Consider the following 20,470-nt stretch of genomic DNA (forward strand, 5'->3'; position numbering starts at 1 on the left):
CCCGGCATTGCCGGGTGGGGGAGGGGAGGGGGAAGAGGAGGGGAGGGGAACGGGGAGGAGGGGAGGAGAGGGGGGGAGGGGGAGGAGAGGGGGAGGGGAAGAGAGGGGGGAGGGGAAGAGAGGGGGGAGGGGAGAAGAGGGGGGGGGAAGTACCCGGCATTCCGTGTATAAACGTGAGGGAGAAGAGGGGGGAGGGGGAGGGGGAGGGGGGAGGGAGGAGAGGGGGGGAGGGGAGGGATGGGAGAAGGGAGGGGGAGGGATGGGAGAGGGAGGGGGGAGGGGGAGGGGGAGGTGGGGAGGGGGAGAGCGGAGGGGGGAGGGGGAGGGGGAGGGGGAAGGGGAGGAAAGGGGAGGGGGAGGGAGAAAAGGGAGGGGGGGAAAAGGGAGGGGAGGGGGAAAATGGAGGGGGAGGGGAGAAGGGGAGGGGGGTTGGGGGGAGGGGAAGGGGAGGGGGTAGGGGGGAGGGGAAGGGGAGGGGGAAAAGTGAGGGGGAAAAGGGAGGGGGGAAAGGGAGGGGGAGGGGGGAGGGGGGAAATGGAGGGGGGAGGAGAAGGGGAGGGGTAGGGTGGAGGGGGAAGGGAGGGGGAGGGGAGGACGGAGGGGGGAGGGGGGAGGGAAGGGGAGGGCCAGTCAACAATGACGTTGCAGTCCTCATGGTCGGAGAGCAGCACAACAATCGCGACATCGTCCTGAATCTTCGCAACGGCACGAAGCGGATTTTGGAGACTCACTGATCCTGTGACACCCTCCAGTACCGGCGTTGCCGGGTGGGGGAAGGGAGACCCGTACATTTCCAACCCGTACATTCGCCCTCTCGACTCAAGCTCACTTGGACAAAAGCCTCGCACAAATTACACCGTGAAGGCCCAATGGCCATGTCTATGCCACAAATCAAGTACGTGAGCGAGTCGGGCACACTGAATTGAAAATATATAGAACGCTCATACTCCGTGAAAAGGGAAGCCAAAAGGGGCCGGGGAATGGAACATCACGTGATCGCTCTGAGCAAATCAGCGCGCTGCTCTGCCACCGGTCAGAATCCGTGTATAATATTCCTCGCTGAAAAAAAATCTAAGTGAAACATGCTACTATCTATGCTAAATCATGCTAAATCATGCTAAATGCTAATCATGCTAAAATCTATGCTACTTGCTGTGAGTTTATGGCGGCAAGGAACATCACGTGATCACGTCACGAACATCATTCGTGATCACGTCATCGTGATCGTCATCAATGAGCGCAAATGAGCGAATCAGCGCGCTGCTCTGCCACCGATTCAGATTCCGTGTATAATATTCCTCGCTGAAAAAAAATATGGATCTAAAGATGAAAGAAAAAAAAACCTAGGTAATGTCGGAGTTTACGGGCGTAAACTGGATAGGTGGTTGTAATGTCGGAGTTTACGGGCGTAAACTGGATAGGTGGCTGCCTTCAAACCAACTGCCTTGACGAATTGCTTTGTCGAGTCTTACAGGTAGAGCAGTACCATGTCTTCCCGTCTGATATATCACCACGAGTAATAAAACCACAATGGACATTACATCGAGGGCAAATACAATAATTTTTGATGAATCTGTGACGTGCACACCACTTAATAAAAAAAAATTTTTTTAAACACCGTTTAGAGGCCATTTTTCCCCGCAAAGCGGGGGTTGGCCTTTTCGGGGACCGTGGTAGTTGTTGTTTTTTGGTCCCCTTTTTGAAGCAATGTTTTACGGCCGGATGCCCTTCCTGACGCCAACCCTTTTTGCCGCCTTCAACGACAAACAGGGAATTACCAGTGAGCTGGTACTCAATTAGCCGACCTCGGAAGGATGACAGGCTGAGTCAACCCCCTGGCGTTAATTCAGCGATCGACCGAGATTCGAACCCAGGATCCTAGGATCCTAAGCCGGCACCCTAGCCGCTAGCCCAACACCACTTAATAATGTCAGGTATTAATCCTAATATCACTTCTTTGGCTCTAATAATATCACTCATATCACTCGTCACACACCCACCCTGCCCACCAAATCCGCCCATAACTTTTTGAGATATCGTGCTATATTTAGGTTTTAGCCCTATCACTCAATGGTGAAAAATCGCTTCAAAAATTAAATAATTCTCACATCTTTAATGTTATTTATTTATTATTATTTATATTATTATATTATTTTTACCTGAATATAACTTTAATATTTTATTATTTATTTAATATTTTACTTTAATTAAAGTAGAATTTTTAAAGTGATTCTTCACCATTGGGAGATCGGGCAAAAACGATACATAGCAGGATATCTCAAAAGGTTATGGACGGATTTGGATGAAACTTAGTGAACCGGTTGGGGCTCTGACCAGGACGATTCGATTTGATTTTGGTGAAGATCTGAATATGGATTCGGATACGAGAATTATTTAATACCCTAAGTGATTCTTCACCATTGAGAGATCGGGCAAAAAGCGAGATATAACATGATATTAAAAAAGTTATTGATGAGTTATGAATAAACTTGGTTGACGAGTTGGTTCGCTGACGAGAACAAGCCGATTAGATTTTGGTTCAGGTCCGAATCCAGATCAATAAGTGGATACAAAACATAAACTGGTGAGCATGGCGGAGGTATGCTCTCTACTGAGTGCCGTTCTAGTTTTTGCATGCAATCATTCCCTTGGTCTACCTAGGACGGAAAGAATGACTTCACAGTATGATGAGACAGATGCTTGCTTTGAAGCAACTGCTGGCAAGATAAGCAAGATGAGCAAGATTGAGACAGGAAAAGTTGTCAATATTAGCAAAGATTTATCAGAGCCTTTCCCTTGCTATCCTTCGAGACTGGTTGCGGATTGTGGTCCTGCCTCTGACTAAATCTTATGAAACAAGCATTCTGAGTATTGCGCTGCAATACATGTCCCCTACCGGCAGTCTGTCGTCCGGAAAACTGTGTGAATTATATAATTACCAACTCACGGTCTGAGGTAACTCGGCTAAAAATTATTCGATTTGCACCAAATAAAGTTCATGAATGGTTGCGCAGACCCCTACTTCTCACTAAAAGGAGAAAAAGAATGTAAATCGGAGTTAAAATAAGCCCGCAAGGTCGATCCGTGTAGCAGCTTGCACATATTGCACTATGTGTGAATTGTATAATTACCAACTCACGGTCTGAGGTAACTCGGCTAAAGATTATCCAATTTGCACCAAATAAAATTTATGAATGGTTGCACAGACCCCTACGTCTCACTAAAAGGGGGAAAAGAATGTAAATTGGAGTTAAAATAAGCCCGCAAGGTCGCTCCGTGGAGCAGCCTGCACATATTCAACTATGTGTGAATTATATAATTACCAACTAACGGTCTGAGGTAACTCGGCTAAAAATTATCCAATTTGCACCAAATAAAGTTTATGAATGGTTGCACAGACCCCTACTTCTCACTAAAAGTGGAAACAGAATGTAAATTGGAGTTAAAACAAGGAATATTAACAGCTTAGACTTACCGCACTCCAAATTATAGTCCGGAAAACTGTTGGGCAAATTACCAAAGTTCGAAGTGCCATAACTTTGTCAAAAATGATCGAAACGTCGTGAAGTTCGAACTTGATCTGTAACTTATCAAAAGGAAAGCATGTACCGACTTTGAAATCATTAGCATTAAGAGTTTAGAAAAAAAGTCTGGAAAACTGTTCTTTGTGTGACGGACAGACGGACAGACTGACGGAGGGACAGCGTGCAGACCTATAGTCCCCTCCGGTGTACACCAGTAGGGGACTAATAACACCGAATGGGTCGACTCAGCCTGTCTTCCTTCCGAAGTCGGCAAAAAGTGTACCAGCTGGAAACAGGAGCACTGTATCGGCGGCACAGACACACTTCCAGAAAAAAATGATGGAACCAGCAGCCAGACTGCATATGAAACAACAACATGCCGATGGTGGCAACAGTATTGAATCAGTGGGTTGTGAGCGATATTCTGACAATGCCTCAGCATGATCCTTGCTTTGCCCATAGGCCTAACTCGACTGGTGATGATGGATGATCTACAGGTTAGGGTAATCAGCAACGTGTTGGCAAAGGTAGCTGGCATCATTTTGTATACGTGCCGCGGTGCCCATCTGTGCGAGTGGAAACACCACTCGGCTGTGACCACTAAAAAATGTTCTGATCGAAGTCCAGAGTATCCACCCTCTCATTAACGATTTCACAATAGAAAACGGAACAGCTCCATTGTTGGCTCAGTATTTCAACAAGTATGAGTGGAACATTCTGCAGGAATTGATTGACATTTTACTGTATCTCTTTTTAAGACTACAAACTTGGTGTAGGGCAAGCCTGGTGTTGACTTAGCGGTTAGAGTGCCGGCTTGGGATCCTAAGGTCCTGAGTTCAAATCCCGGCCGATCGCTGAATTAACGCCAGGGTGGTTGACTCAGCCTGTCATCCTTCCGAGGTCGGCAAATTGAGTGCCAGCTCACTGGTAATTCCCTGTGTGTCGCAAGAGCTGACTAACAGGGTTGGCAGCAGGAAGGGCATCCGGGCCATAAAACATCGCTTCAAAAAGGGGACCACGGTGCCCGAAAAAGGCCAACCCCCGCTCTGTGGGGGAAAATGGCCTCTAAAGGTGGTTCTTCTTCTTCAAAACTTTGTGTCGGGCCAAAATATTGTTTCAGTCAGTTTTGGTGTCCCTTGAATAAGTGGATTTATGTCAGAACTGGAGGCTATGTTTAGTTTAGTTACCATAACTACAAGTTAGTAGTTGCCCTCAGGATTCAATAAACACGAGGCTGTGTGTCCATGAGAACAAGTATACCTTACTCACAGCTACCATCTTGGATCCTCACTTCAAGCTCAGGTGGTGCCAAGGCAAGGAGGCCAGTACAGGTTTGGGCCAGTGGAGAGACCTATAGTAATAGTACAAGGTTCTCACCACCAAACAAAAGACGAGGCACCGCCGCCACACTTACACTGATGACGTAAACCTGCCACGGTTAAAAATTCCCGTCACCCGTAAATAGATTGGATCTCGGTGTGTGTTGTCCAAAGAGAGTTAACTGTAGAATTTGGGAAAGTTTAATAAGAACAAAGATGCACGCACACACACACACACACACACACACACACACACACACACACACACACACACACACACACACACACACACACACACACACACACACACACACACACACACACACACACACACACACACACACACACACACACACACACACGAGTTTCCATGTTCTCTCATACCTTGGAGCATTCCTGAATGCATCCTTCATACAAATGTCATATGTGGTCTCTCAACCAATTACATCAGTACGTACAATGAGCTCAAAGCTGAAACAGGAAGAACATGAACAAATGTGGTAATTTTTTGATGGTACTGGTAATTCACCCATTTATTACTATTTCATGTGCATGCTGGGTGACATTTGATGTTGGGGTGGGATATTCTTCATGATCACAGAGGTGTGCCGTGGACTGGTCATGGTCATGCCAACATTTTTGTGTTAATATCTCTATTTTTAATTGTGGTAATGACATGCACGTTCCACTTTGTGAACTTCCAAATGTTGCACCGGAAAGCGTGCACTTCAACCTTAAAACGTAGTGGGGAATTTCCCCGCAGCAGTGAGTCAACCTCAACCTACTACATGCACATGTACATGCACATGTACATGCACATAAGGGTAGCAAGAGGGGATGAGGGTGCGGCCTCCCTGCTTGAATCTTGGATGGGGGTGCAGAATTGAGGGTCATTTGGGCAATTCGGTAATTATATTAGAGAATTAATTAATTAATTAATTAGTGAACGATCAATCAATCCCACTCCTCCTCCAGGTCTTTAAAACAGCTGTTCACCACCATCTCTTATCTTCCCCCATCCAAAACCTTGATCTTTTCTACCCCCGCTAATTTCACCCCAAATACACTTTTTTGAAATACCAACTTTTTTCCTGGAAGTCCTTTGTGTCCTTGTGTTTATACTTCTCCCACCCCACCCCCTTCCCACGCCGCCTCCCCCCAAGCCCCCTCCCTCCCACACATTCCCGATGTCCCTGCTCTCAAATGTTGTGTTTATGTGCTTCCCCTTCTCTCCCCATCTTGTCTACCGCTCCCCTTTTTATATACTTTGTTTGTTTGTCTGTTTGATTTGTTTGTGTGATAAATGTTAGCTCTTTCACGAGCCTCGATTCTGTATACAAAAAAAAAAGAAGAAAAAAAAGACGAATTAGCCTCAGTGATTGATTAAAAACTAGAACAATGCGACTGTGTCCCAATATGCCTCTGCATAGTCCCACAACGGGTAGATGCCATCAGTCTGCATATTTATGGGTAGTGGATCACGTTTGTGAAGTTTCGTGTTGATCGGATAGGTTTCGTTTGGGTGCCTCCACCGACAAAGTCGCCGGAGGCATTATGTTTTCGGGTTGTCCGTCCTTCTGTCCGTCCGGGCTAAACCTCGTTTTTCTCACCAACCACATGTCCGATTGAGACTAAACTTTCAGGGTAGGAGTGACACCCATGCAGAATGTTTTTATGATACCTGTGATGTCACAGGTCACGTGGTATGGCAGCCATCTTGGATTAAAAGCAAATAATTAAAAAAAAATTCTCAGAAACCGCGAATGGAAAATTTTTAAACTTGGCACATTGTCAAAGTACTCCCAATGGGGAACAAGAGCATAATAATGATGACTTAATAGGTGAAGTGGTATACCAACCAAAAATGTTTTAATCGAATTCCTTATCCTAAAAATCTGAAATTGCATGCACATGATCTATGACTCACTTATATTGAAATATTAAATTTATGACATCATAGGTCACATGGTTTGGCAGCCACTTTGGATTGAAGGAAAATATTAAATAATTATATCTCTGAAACCGCTCACTCTATCGATGTGAAATTTTACAAAAATCATCCAACAGCACTGTTGCATATCGTTTGAAAATGATGATGTCATAAGTCACGTGGTTTTGCAGCCAGCAGACAAAGTCGCCTGAGGCATAAAAACTCAGAAAACATCAAAGGCCTAATTACGCTAGATTGGAGATCAAGATGATGAATCGGGAATCATTTTACTTTGGAGAAAATATTTTCTCCAAAGCTTGAATTGCAGAAAACTTCATGACAAATGTTAAGTCCAGATCTATATCTTAGACCTCGAAGAAATGGTGTTTTCCAACACAAAGCATGTTATTTAGGGCTCATAACTATTATAGTGTTTAATAGTAGACCGGCACTCGGTAGAGTGCAACCTCTGCTTGGTAAACAGTTTACGTTTTGTATCCCATCGATAGGCCAAAGCCTGGTGTTGGCTTAGCGGTTAGGGTGCCGGCCTGGGATCCTAGGATCCTGGGTTCGTAATCCCGGTCGATCGCTAAATTAACACCAGGGGGGTTGACTCAGCCTGTCATCCTTCCGAGGTCGGCAAATTGAGTACCAGCTTGCTGGGGTGAATGATCCCGGTGTGTACCCCGGTTTAGAATAGGTACACCGTATCCCTGCGCATCGTAAGAGGCGACTAAAGGTTGGCGTCAGGAAGGGCATCCGGCCATAAAAACAGTGCCTCAAACAGGGAACCATGATGATTGTCATGGGGCCCGCAAGGCTAACCCCCGCTCTAGCGGGGAAAAATGGCCTTAAAACGATCATTCATTCATATTCATTCATTCATTCACTCAGAGGGTGTTGCACCATAGAGGCAGTGCTGATAACTCCACTCTGTGGGTATCTACACGAGAGAAGGTGCGCACGCCTTAAATGGCCTTAAAACGATCATTCATTCATCCCATCGATAGGCCGGATCCGGATCCTCACCATAATTGAATCGATTCTTCCTTGTCAGACACCAAACCGGTCCACCAAGTTTCATCCAAATCCATCCATAACTTTTTGAGATATCCTCCTAAGTATCGTTTTTGGCCCTATCTCCCAATGGTGAAGAATCACTTTAAAAATTAAATAACTTCATATCCAAATCCATATTCCGATCTTCACCAAAATCGAATCGAATCGTCCTTGTCAGACACCAAACCGGTCCACCAAGTTTCATCCAAATCCATCCATAACTTTTTGAGATATCCTCCTAGGTATCGTTTTTGGCCCGATCTCCCAATGGTGAAGAATCACTTAAAAATTAAATAACTTCATATCCAAATCCATATTCCGATCTTCACCAAAATCGAATCGAATCGTCCTTGTCAGACACCAAACCGGTCCACCAAGTTTCATCCAAATCCATCCATAACTTTTTGAGATATCCTCCTAGGTATCGTTTTTGGCCCTATCTCCCAATGGTGAAGAATCACTTAAAAATTAAATAACTTCATATCCAAATCCATATTCCGATCTTCACCAAAATCGAATCGAATCGTCCTTGTCAGACACCAAACCGGTCCACCAAGTTTTGTCCAAATCGATCCACAACTTTTTAAAGATATCCTGCTATGTATCGTTTTTGGCCCTGTCTCCCAATGGTGAAGAATCACTTTAAAAATTTTAGTAGCCGGATCCGAAACCGGATCTTCACCAAAATCGAATCATTTAGTCCGTGTCACATACGCTACATCTCCCAAATTTCGTCCGAATCTGCCCACAACCTTTTGAGATATTTGGTTCACAAACGGACAGACAAACGGACAGACAGGGGTGAAAACAACCTCCACCCATCTTTGGTGGCGCAGGTAAATATTATTGACAAGTGGAAAGAAAATTGGAGCCATTAAGCAAATGCATTGCAGGACTAAAACCAAGCATTAAGCCATCCATCATTGTTCCGTCACAGAGATGAATTTTTAAAAGGAACAAGCATTCTGAGTATTGCGCTGCAATACACGTCCCCTACCAAAGTTCAAAGTGCCATAACTTTGTCAAAAATGATCGAAACGTCGTGAAGTTCGAACTTGATCTGTAACTTATCATGAGGAAACCACGTACCATGTCTGAAATCATTAGCATTGAAAGTTTAGGGAAAAAAAGTCCGGAAAACTGTTCTTTGCGTGACGGACGCAAAGGTGTCAGACTGACAGACTGACTGACAGACAGACGGAGGGATGGAGGGATGGAGTGCAAACCTATAGTCCCCTCCGGTGTACACCGGTAGGGGACTAATAACTAAAAAGGAGGAAATTGTCTTTAACTTACGGCTCTCAAGTGCACATTGGGATAACGAATCGTATAACATCGCTCACTGGGCTGTGGCATTGTGTGTTACATCACCTTGGAACACTGTGGAGCATTTATAGGTGCCGTCTTTATCACATGTTGCCACAGACAGAGAATAGAAACCACAGGCTAATCTCCCATGACAGTTTGGCCCAAAGGACAGGATGAAGCAATTGCTGTCGGTTTCAAAAGAGATCAACAGTAGAAAAGGCGTTGGGCAATTGTTAACAACTCCTTTAGCAAGGAAGGAGAAACTTCAAACAACAAAGCAAACAAAATGTGGCATTTTCAACACGAGGGAAGTAAAACGTACCGTCAGGTGCCCTCAAGAAATTTGTGGCAAAAGAGATGGATTATAGTTATTAAAAAATAAAATTGATCAACACAAGTTATAATCATGAGACCAAAACCTTTCACAGGTATCACGAGTTTCAACAGTTACACTCAAGGAACTGATTCTGGAGGAAACCGTTTGGCCCATCATGCCTGTGCTGCATCAACACCACAATAATTCAATCTATCAACTTATCCGACTATCATCATACAAAAATACGCAATTTGGTGTCTGTCTGTCTGTCTGTCTGTCTGATGATTTTTGACTGCGATACATTCGGTCGTTACTTATCCAATCTGAACCAAACTTGACGGGGAGACGAAAGTTCACATGACGGAGGTTGTCGCGATTTGACTTTCCCCTTTCCTCCCCCACCCAAGGGGATTTTTGCAACCCGGGGTGTGTTTAGTTACCAAGCAGCTAGCTAGTGCTTGCCAAGCCAGCCGTTCAATATCAACGGTTTTGAATGACGTGCTTGCTCGAATGCTTAAACCACTTGGAGAGCTCTCAACAACAACAACAACAACAACAACAGAGCAACAACATTCTACTTGGTAAATAAACACACCCCTAAGTTCTTGATGCCCAAACCGAGATCTACTGTAATCTATATACCACTGAGAGGAATGACCCTTCCTGCCGCTCAATTGGTCTTGCTCATTCCGCACTCCAATGCTGCCAAGGAGAGGATTTTCAGTATGGTGCGGAAAAACAAAACTGACTTCCGAAACAGCTTGTCCATTGCTGGAACACAGACTACACACCTGACTGTTAAACTGGCCAACCCGGAATCACTCAGCCATCCTATTATACAAAACTAGAACGGCACTCAGTAGAGAGCAAACGTCCGCCTGGTGAACAATTTATGTTTTGTATATCAGAGTAGACCAGAAAATCACAATACAGAATCACCTTTAATCAAAATCAATCACAGGAATCACCATAGTATAGGTCCAGTCTTTCATACCTTGATCTACCCCTCGTTTTTGGCCATATCACTCAATGGTGAAGAATCACTAAAAAAAAATCTACTAGCTGGATCCGGATCCGGATCCGGATCTTCACCAAAATTGAATCAATTCTTCCTCGTCACATACACAACCTGCAACAAATTTCATCCAAATCCATCCACAACTTTGAGATATCCTGCTATGTATCGTTTTTGGCCCTATTTTGGTGAAGAATCACGTAAAAATTAAATAACTCATATCCGAATCCATATTCAGATCTTCACCATAATCGAAATGATTAGTCCTAGTCACACACCCAACCGGTCCACCAAGTTTCGTCCAAATCCGTCCACAACTTTTTGAGATATCCTCCTATATATAATTTTTGGCCATATCACTCAAAGGTGAAGAATCACTAAAAAAATTCTTGTAGCCGGATCCGAATCTGGATATTCACCAAAATCTAATCATTTCGTGCTTGTCACATACGCTACATCTCTGCACACACAAAATAATTCCGCCCCCACCCCTCAATCGATTGGGGGGGGGGGGGGAGGTTTGGAAGCAACTTACTATTTGCATCTGTACACATAGCACATTGCAAGTGGTTTAATGACCCCTGCTGGAGAGGGGGTGATTATTAGCCACTGCACAAAATAGAGACAGGGGCTGAAACTCAGGGTCATAAGATCTCAAGCCAACCAACCACCTTAAATGTTTTTTCTTTGTATTTTTTTTTTTTTTTTTTTTTTTTTTTGTGTGCGTATACTGAATCGAGGCTCGTGAAAGAGCTAACATTTATTTCACAAACAAATCAACCAGACAAACAAAATATACAAAAAGAGGGAGCGGAAGACAAGATGGGGAGAGAAGGGGAAGCACACAACCACAACATTTGAGAGCAGGGAGAAGTGTGGGAGGGAGAGTGCTTGGGGGCAGGAGGCATGGGCAGGGGAGTGGGGGGGGGGGGGGGGGGAGAGGTATAAAACACAAGGGGACCGAAATTAGTGGGGGTAGAAAAGATCAAGGTTTTGGATGGGGGAGGATAAGAGATAGTGGTGAACAGCTGTTTTAAAGACCTGGAGGGTGGAGTGGGATTGAAGAGAGTGAGGGAGTTTGTTCCAGAGGCGGGAGAAAAGAGGAATGAAGGAGTGAAGGTGAGCAGAAAGTCTTGATTTTGGCAGTTTAACCATAAGAGGGTTGCAGGCAGATCTTGTGCGACCTGTAGGAATATTTGGGGGACAGAGCCCAGAGAGGGCTGGGGGGGCAAGGCCAGAGAGGAGTCGGTAGAAGACGGAAAGACCAGCAACCTGCCTGCGGTGAGTGAGTGAAAGGCCCTTGGAGTTAGCTTCATCACGGGAGATTCCAATGATTCTGAACGCTTTGGTTTCAACAGCGTGAAGACGGGCTAGGTGTGAGGCAGGAGCACCAGACCAGAGGGGAGAGCAGTATTCCATAGAGCTGTGGATGAAAGCCTTGTATGTGGTGAGGAGCTCAGGTGTGCCAAGGAAGGACTTCGCACGACGGAGGATGCCCAATCGGCGACTGGCTTTGGAGGCCAGATTTGAAATGTGGTTTTCCCAGGAAAGATCATGGCAAATAGTGAGACCCAAAAGCTTGAGTGACAGAACTTCTTGGAGAGGATTATTCAGAAAGTGGATGGGAGGGTTTTCCAGTCGGTCTTTTCGGAGAGACATCGTAAGAGTGTGAGATTTATCAGGATTGAAAGACATGTTCCATTTGTTTGCCCAGTCTGTGATTTTGTCCAGGTCTGCAGAGAGTGAGGAGGCTGCAGACTGCCGATCTGAGGGATGAGGAATGGAGCGACAGAGAGTAGAGTCGTCAGCAAAGAGATAGAGAGGATTTTCAAGAGAGTCAGAGAGATCATTGATGAAGACCAGAAAAAGCACAGGGCCCAGAACACTACCTTGGGGAACTCCAGCCTGAACAGGAAGAGGAGATGAGAGAAACCCATTCAGGGCCACATGTTGACTACGACCAGAGAGGAAGTCCGCGAGCCATGCGTGGATATTTCCATGGATACCAAAGGAGGAGAGTTTGGTGAGCAGAGCAGGGTGCCAGACCGTATCGAAGGCACGTGAAATGTCAAGGGAGACAGCTCTAATTTCCTGTTTGGCGTTGAGGACCTCCATCCATTGTTGAGAAAGCAGAAGCAGCATGTCCAGAGTAGAGTGACCAGGTCTGAAACCAAATTGATGATCAGAGATCAAGCCATTGGAGAAGAGGAAAGATTTCATATCTGAAGCAATGATTGATTCCATGACTTTGCTGATAATGGGGAGAAGGCTGATTGGTCTGTAGTTGCTAGGATCTGTTTTTGCACCTTTTTTGTGCAAAGCGGTGATGTTGGCTGATTTCCAAGCAGATGGCAGATGACCTTGAGCAAAAGAGAGGGTGAAGAGAACAGAAAGAGGGAGTGAAAGAGCGGAAGAACATGATTTTAGGACCCGTGGGCTGATGCCGTCAGGACCAGTTGCAGAATCAGAGTCGAGGGTTGACAGAAACTTTTCCACCTTGTCAGGAGGAAAGGACACAGAGTCCAGGAGCAGCTGGGTACGACTGGGTACGGTGGGTACAGAGAGGGATGGGTTTGGGACACAAGATTTAGAGGCAAACACAGAGTTGAGGCATTTAGCTTTTTCACGTGCGGAGTCAGCCGTTAAGCCGTTTGAGGTGAGGGAGGGGATGGAGGGGGAACAAACACCAGAAACAGATTTGACCAGACGCCACCAGGATTTGGAAGAGGGAGACAGATAAGAGAGTTCGGTCTTGAGAACGGTGAGATATTGTTTCCTGGCTCTCCTGAGGGTGGACACACACTTGTTTCGGGCTTTGTGAAAGGAAATGAGATTTCCTTCCGTTGGATTTGCTTTCCAGGAGACGAAAGCAAGTTGTTTCAGGGCAACAGCCTCACCACAAGATTCCGTGTACCATGGACGGGAGGAAGGGTATGACAACTGAAAACGAGATGGGATAAATCCAGGTTAAGCCAACACCAGGCTTTCAGGGAGGGTGTTTCATCAGGCTGGATGGATCCTCAAATGGATGTTAAGCTGGGTGTCCCATCTGCTAGCATTAATAGCACCCATGCGTGAAAAGAAAAGTGGGGTTTAGCAATTGGTTCACTTTGTGTGTCTGCCTGTCTACAGACAAAGTGAACCAAATGCTAAACCCCACTTTTTTTCAGAGGTTTACTGCTGTTGATGCTGGGTACGGTGATGATGATGTACGGTTTACTGATGCTAAACCCCACCACCACCACCACCACTATGATAGAGGAACTACTTAATTGCAATATAATGACATTTTGACACGAACCACCTTTAGAGGCCATTTTCCCCCACAGAGCAGGGGTTGGCCTTTTTCAGGCACTGTGGTCCACTTTTTGAAGCAATTTTTATGGCCGGATGCCCTTCCTGCCGCCAACCCTGTTAGTCGCCTCTTGCAACACACAGGGAATTGCCAGTGAACTGGTACTCAATTTGCCGACCTTGGAAGGATGACAGGCTGAGTCAACCCCCCTGGCGTTATTTCAGCAATCGACCGGGATTCGAACCCAGGATCCTAGGATCCCAAGCCGGCACCCTAACCACTAAGCCAACACCAGGCTTTCAGGAAGGGTGTTGCATCAGGTTGCATGGATCCTCAAATGGATGTTAAGCTGGGTGTCCTGTCTGCTAGCATTAATAACCCCCATGCACGAAATGAAAAGTGGGGTTTAGCAATTGGTCCACTTTGTCTGTCTGCCTGTCTACAGACGGCAGTCTATGATAGAGGAACTACTTAATTGCAATATAATTTGACATTTTGAACACGGAAGAATACAAATCGGAACATGAACCTGCAGTTCAGCAGTTAATTTGTCACTTTGACAATGAATTTGTCCCGATCATGTGTGTGCAGAGAGGAATAAGGTAAAAAAAATTTTTTTACTCTGTCTGCTTGTCTGTCTGACAGTCAAAAATATTGAAAAATCATTCCAAACAGGTAACATATTATTTTGGAGGATGTTATGGACACAAACAATGGGCACAAATAACTAATGTAGCGTGTTAAATAATGTGGTGCAAAAGATGGTGCATCAACAGCAGTAAACCTCTGAAAAAAGTATTTTTTTATACAGCCTTTATAACTTTTATTTTATTTCAATTGAATTATATATTTTTGAGCACTGTAGAAAACAAATTGCCTTCTTGTCGTTTCCAAAAACCTCCAGTTTAGCAGTGCTTGGACAAAATATTACGCCATTTTATGCCACCTCGACCAATGAAATTTGTCGCTAAGGCTCGTCGTTGGGGAATAGAGATTCAGACAAAATTGTGGCTTGTAAAAAAAAAAAAAAAATGGATCGTGCTGAGAAATGCAACTTAGCAAGAGTTTAAAAGATCCTTCCCATTGTCCTTCCCTCAATATTGTGCGAGGTAAGGTGTTCAATGAACTCTCTCATTTGTTTCGTTGGCGTCTTTCACCGCCACCCCCTCCCCCACCACCACCACAAAGCGTCAGGTGCTTTGTGTATGTCACCTTATTCAACGAGCTCACTGGAAAGTTTATGGAACATTTTATCCCACGCAGTGTTGAGAAAAAACGGACATGGGCATGGTCTGCGAACAGCAAATCTGATTGGTTGAGATGATGTAAAATGCTGTAATATTTTACTGCTAAATGAAAGGGTTTTGAAAGTGCCGATGTGGCAAGTTGAGTTCTACAGTGTCCATGTGTACTAGCCGAAACCCGTGGAACATCCACGGAAGGGAGGATGTGGTGTATGGATAGAGTGTACCATTATGGATGGCATAGGGGATTTGCTTGTCCGAGTAAGAGTTAGGAAGAAAGATGAGAATGAAGAGTGCGTATATGAACAACGATAGCCGACACCGGCACAAATGCATGCTCTGGGTTGTCCACTCAGCGGACGACTTGCTTCGCCTTCACCCAGCAGACGTCAATACGATGGCGTCGTAAGATGGCGTCGTATCGGCCGTTAATCGGATGCTTTTTGGCCCCAACGTCGGCTAATTCAGATTTTTCGAGTATGTCTGTACGTGATAAACAAAGAGCGCGGTTCGTAGATCGTAAATCCATTAGTGCCGTGGGCATCGGGTCACTGGGTGCGGCGTAAAAGGGATAACAAAGTCGAGTCCTTACGCTATTATTATATAGACTAGCCGAAACCCGTGGAACATCCACGGAAGGGAGGAGGTGGTGTATGGATAGAGTGTACCATTATGGATGGCATAGGGGATTTGCTTGTCCGAGTAAGAGTTAGGAATAAAGATGAGAATGAAGAGTGCGTATATGAACAACGTATTTATTGCAATCTACTTAAATGACAACGCTACGATATACTTTTGAAAAATGAATGGATTCGTAATAGGAATCGGCATAGCACCACTCTGGGATTGTCCACTTAGTGGACGGCTTTCTGTCGCCTTCGACTGTCCAATCAGCGGACGGCTTGCTTCGCCTTCGCCCAGCAGACGCCAATACGATGGCGGCGTAAGATGGCGTCGTAAGATGGCATCGTATCGGCCGTTAATCGGATGCTTTTTGGCCCCAACGTCGGCTAATTCAGATTTTTCGAGTATGGCTGTACGTGATAAACAAAAAGCGCGTTTCGTAGATCGTAAATCCATTAGTGCCGTGGGCATCGGGTCACTGGGTGCAGCGTAAAAGGGATAACAAAGTCGAGTCCTTACGCTATTATATAGACTAGCCGAAACCCGTGGAACATCCACGGAAGGGAGGATGTGGTGTATGCATAGAGTGTACCATTATGGATGGCATAGGGGATTTGCTTGTCCGAGTAAGAGTTAGGAAGAAAGATGAGAATGAAGAGTGCGTATATGAACAACGATAGCCGACACCGGCACAAATGCATGCTCTGGATTGTCCACTCAGTGGACGGCTTGCTGTCGCCTTCGACTGTCCAATCAGATGAGACAGCTGGCTTAACGTCCTCTGATGCGACGTCACACCTGCGAGGTATCAGGAGGCGGGAACCGAATCCAAAACAGAAGCTAAAGTAAAGACCATCGGAGATCTCCTGCGGCAGCGTTTCTAACCGATGCGGTAAAGTACAGTACATACAGTAAAGGACATTCTCATTGATCCGTTAACTATAACTGACCTGCGCCGCCCTGCTGTAGCTTGACATGTTAGCAGGTACTCTGACCTTTTTCACAACTTCAAATGGCGTTTCATAAAATCCTGCTGTGACTCGACATGCGCCGCACCATAATCATTGGCTCATAAAACCCTACACTGCTACAGAGGATTATACTACCACCGGAAGCCGGCACTCGGTTGTCCACAGAGGGAGGGAAGAAACACACCATGTGGAATGAAAAACAAAATCCTTTAAAATATTCAAGAAAGAAACATTTTTTTCATTTAATATTCCGTAAGTATTTATTGTACGACTAACGATTGTCAAAATAAGAACCTGCTTTGGGCAATCGCACACTATACCGTCGAGGCCGCTTTTACAGAATAAGAAGGAAATAATTAAATTAATGCTTTTAAAGCACGGTGTTACGCGCGCTACTTGTAAGCAAGGAGGAAGCGGACAACGCGGCAATATGTAAGAGTCTTTATTTCAAGAGCTCACTGTAACACTGAGCTGCTCAGGGCTGCGCGCCCCGTGTATATCGTGAGGCCACGCATCTCTCCCTGGCGTGGCCCACCCCCACTTGGTGTGCGGGGTGATGTCACCACGTCAGTGCTTTCGTGTCCGCCACACTTTCCTATTTACATCGTTGAGTCAATACGTAAAAAAAATCATTTTTTAAACCTGTAATCACTGGTTGTAGGGAATGCAGATTTGACGATCAGCTGATTTATGTGTGTGTGTGGGTGTGTATTTTAGACTTGAATAATATAAGAAGGAAAATTGCTTTGCAATACGATGCCCATTTGCAAGTTTCAGATCAATATCAGTAAGCAGTAAGCACGGCCCATTATTTAATGACACCACTCGACTGTCCAATCAGCTGACGGCTCGCATCGCCTTCGCCCAGCAGACGCGTCGAAAGCGGACGATGGCGTCGGACGATGGCGTCGAAAGATGGCGTCGTATCGGCCGTTAATCGGATGCTTTTGGGCCCCAAACGACTAATTCAGATTTTTCGAGTGTGGCTGTACGTGATAAACAAAGAGCGCGGTTCGTAGATCGTAAATCCATTAGTGCCGTGGGCATCGGGTCACTGGGTGCGGCGTAAAAGGGATAACAAAGTCGAGTCCTTACGCTATTATTATATAGATAATTAAATTGATATAAAATAGATTTTAGAGGTTGTAGAAAAAAAAATTATATACTGCATATATATATTTTTTTTCCAGAAGTTTACCACTGTGATGTGTAAACCACCATATCTAACATGTTACATTCGTTATTCGTGCCTGGTTGTGTCCTTTATGAAGTCCTTAAAACCAGTCAATTTCCTGTTTGGAATGATTTTCTATTTTGTTTCACTCCCAGACAGAGACATCGACTCTGTCTGTCCGTCACGCTATCTTCTCCTATTCAGAATTGGGCAGATATTCACCAAACCTCGTAGTTATGACCACCACATAGCAAGAATGTACAAGAGCAGTGTTATTTTTGCCAAGAATGTGCAAGAGCAGCAGGGTCAAAAGGTCAAACACCAAAAGGTCAAAAATGCAATTACGGGCACATTTTAAACATTTTTTAAATGAATCTTTGCATGTGCAAAATCAACATTGGAGGACGCATGGAATATGCATCGATTTTTTGGAATTGCCCCCCCCCCCCCCCCCCCGGTTCATGCCCCAGGTGGTTGGGGACTTGAAGTCACGGGGGTCAAAATGGGGAAAAAACATCAACTACAAAATTGATATCGGGTGGGTGAATCCTGATGGAACTTTTTCACATCTTTCAACTTTCCGTTAGGTGGGAAATGTGGGGATTTGACAAAAAAACATTTTGACAATACAAAACAGGTACTGGATTTGCTTTCTTCTCTGAAACTACACACAGGATTTCGATGAAACTTGACCACAACCTTCATCACCTGTGATCTACTAAAGTCTGTTCAAGGTATTTAATATTAAAAAAAATTAAGGGTCGAGGGGTGTACAGGGGTTTGCCCCCCCAAAATAGGTATTTGCTTTCTTCGTTACATATTTCGTGGGTCATCCACATCTACCAGTGGTTCCCTGGTTCTACCAGGTGAGCCCAGGTGCATTAGCCCTATATATTTTTTTTTTTTTTTTTTTTTTTTTAATATAATGACAAAATTTGGAAATCAATCCCAAAATCATTTGACGTCCCTCATAACCTCGTGCCCAGGGTGACGACCTGACAGGAGTAAATTCCCCGTCAGTGGATCAAGGGGTCTTACTCCTATTGAGAGGAGTGGTCCCAAGTGAATGACCATGCATTGTGGCCCCTCGGGGGCATGATGCATGCGTTTGAACGACCATGCGCTTCCCTCTTGGGGTTGAGGCGCATGTGTATTGTTATTGGGACAGCCTTGTTGACGTTGTGCCTTGACCATGGGGTCAAGGTGCACGTCCGTGGCTGTTCAAATGTTTGGACTTTTTACCTTTTTTCATATGCAAAAAAGGCAGGCCTTGACTGGGGCCCTAAAACAGTCATTGCACACTTGCCGAATATCGAATGAAATGCGTGGAGTGATCGAGTCGAGGCTCCGGATGGACGCATGGAGTGACAACAGGTGAGGCCCCGGTCGGGATGACACCTGGTTCGGGAATAACACCTCAAATGCCCCCCATTACGTACGTACAACCCCCCAGCACCACCTCCTCCCGTTCAATCACTATTTGCTCCCTGTGAAGCGAAAGCTTGGTGCAAATCTTTCTTGGCTTCAATTAACACTTTATATAACACGTTCGATTGGATCTCCACGTCAATGCACGACCCTCGAATGGTCTTCTTACCTGAAGGGGTCTCAGCCCTGCCGACGCGTGGCGGCGCAGTGTGGCCTGGCAGAGCTTATCGCAGCATAATCAGCGGCATTGCACAACCACATGAGACGTCACAGTCAAAATCAATGGAGATCCGTGGGTTCACGCGAACGAAGGAGCGGAAGGTTAGGGATGGCAGAGAGACGCGGGAAGGCACCGGTTGCTAGGGACGCGTGAGACCAAGGCCCGAGGCAAAACATGGAGCCCGCACGGAGTCCCGGACACCGGTGAAGCGCGAGACCTCTTACCCTTGAAGGTAGTGGGCGGAGCCTGAGTATGTGACACCGGAAGTCGGTAAACCCCTGCATGTTGACCACGTGTCGCGTCAATTAAAAGATGTCCTGCGGGTTTCGCGTTGTTATGATTCGATTAAAAAATCCGCTTTAACTTGGAGAGCAAAGCCGGTCGGAATGTATTTTATATAAGAACAAATTAATGGGACATTCTCCGCATTGTTTTCCTCACGTGGTTCGTTTTGCTAAACTTTAACTAAATTAACATATTAACGATGGCCGAGCGCGGTTTTGTCACGTGTTCGCGGCCTCACACCGTGACTCACGGACCCCTCTTCTTCCTCCTCTTAAGGAGCTTCATGGGTTCGTGAATCGTGATGACGCATGACGCATGGGACCATTCGAGCCGATTAAGCGTGTTTTCAATGACTCCAATTACGAGGTCGCGATGTGTCATGGTGGTTGCTGATTTCTCAATCACCGAGGGTCCGGGGTGGTGGGGCAGATTGTCTGAGTGCCGTTGTCCGCAGGATTAAGGGGTGGAAAGGAAGACGACGCACGAGTCCGACCCGCAAGGTCATTCCCGGTACGCGCGTAATGCGCATGCGCGCCCGGGTCACTGCTCACAGAACGTGTCAACATTTCCCTCCAAAAAGCCTCTTGATCTTGAGGTCAAAGGTCATCTTGAGGTCAAATTTCTAAAATTGTCCTTTTCATCCGACTACCGTGAAAGTTGAACAGGATTTACATATTGTGTCACTCAATTGGGGAACAAACTATTTTTGAGGTCAAAATGTCAAAGGTCAGCTCAAGGTCAAACTTCTAAAATAATCA

At 45.5% G+C, this 20,470-nt stretch overlaps 1 protein-coding gene across 3 annotated transcripts in view; it reads right to left on the reverse strand.

Annotated features, from left to right (window-relative positions):
• Positions 1 to 19,934, reverse strand: part of LOC137431816 (natural resistance-associated macrophage protein 2) — a 121,385-nt gene extending 101,451 nt beyond the window's left edge. The window contains exon 1 of one of the 3 annotated variants that reach the window (XM_068123551.2): positions 19,377 to 19,675. The gene's annotated coding sequence lies outside the window, so the exon portion shown is untranslated. Of the gene's footprint in view, positions 1 to 19,376 lie in introns of all 3 variants that reach the window. The other 2 variants (XM_068123550.2, XM_068123548.2) reach the window with 2 other exon arrangements.
• Between the last annotated feature and the right edge of the window lie 536 nt (positions 19,935 to 20,470).

The sequence above is a fragment of the Myxine glutinosa genome, chromosome 7 (genome assembly GCF_964187855.1).
Source record: "Myxine glutinosa chromosome 7, kmMyxGlut1.1, whole genome shotgun sequence".
Lineage (NCBI taxonomy): Eukaryota > Metazoa > Chordata > Myxini > Myxiniformes > Myxinidae > Myxine > Myxine glutinosa.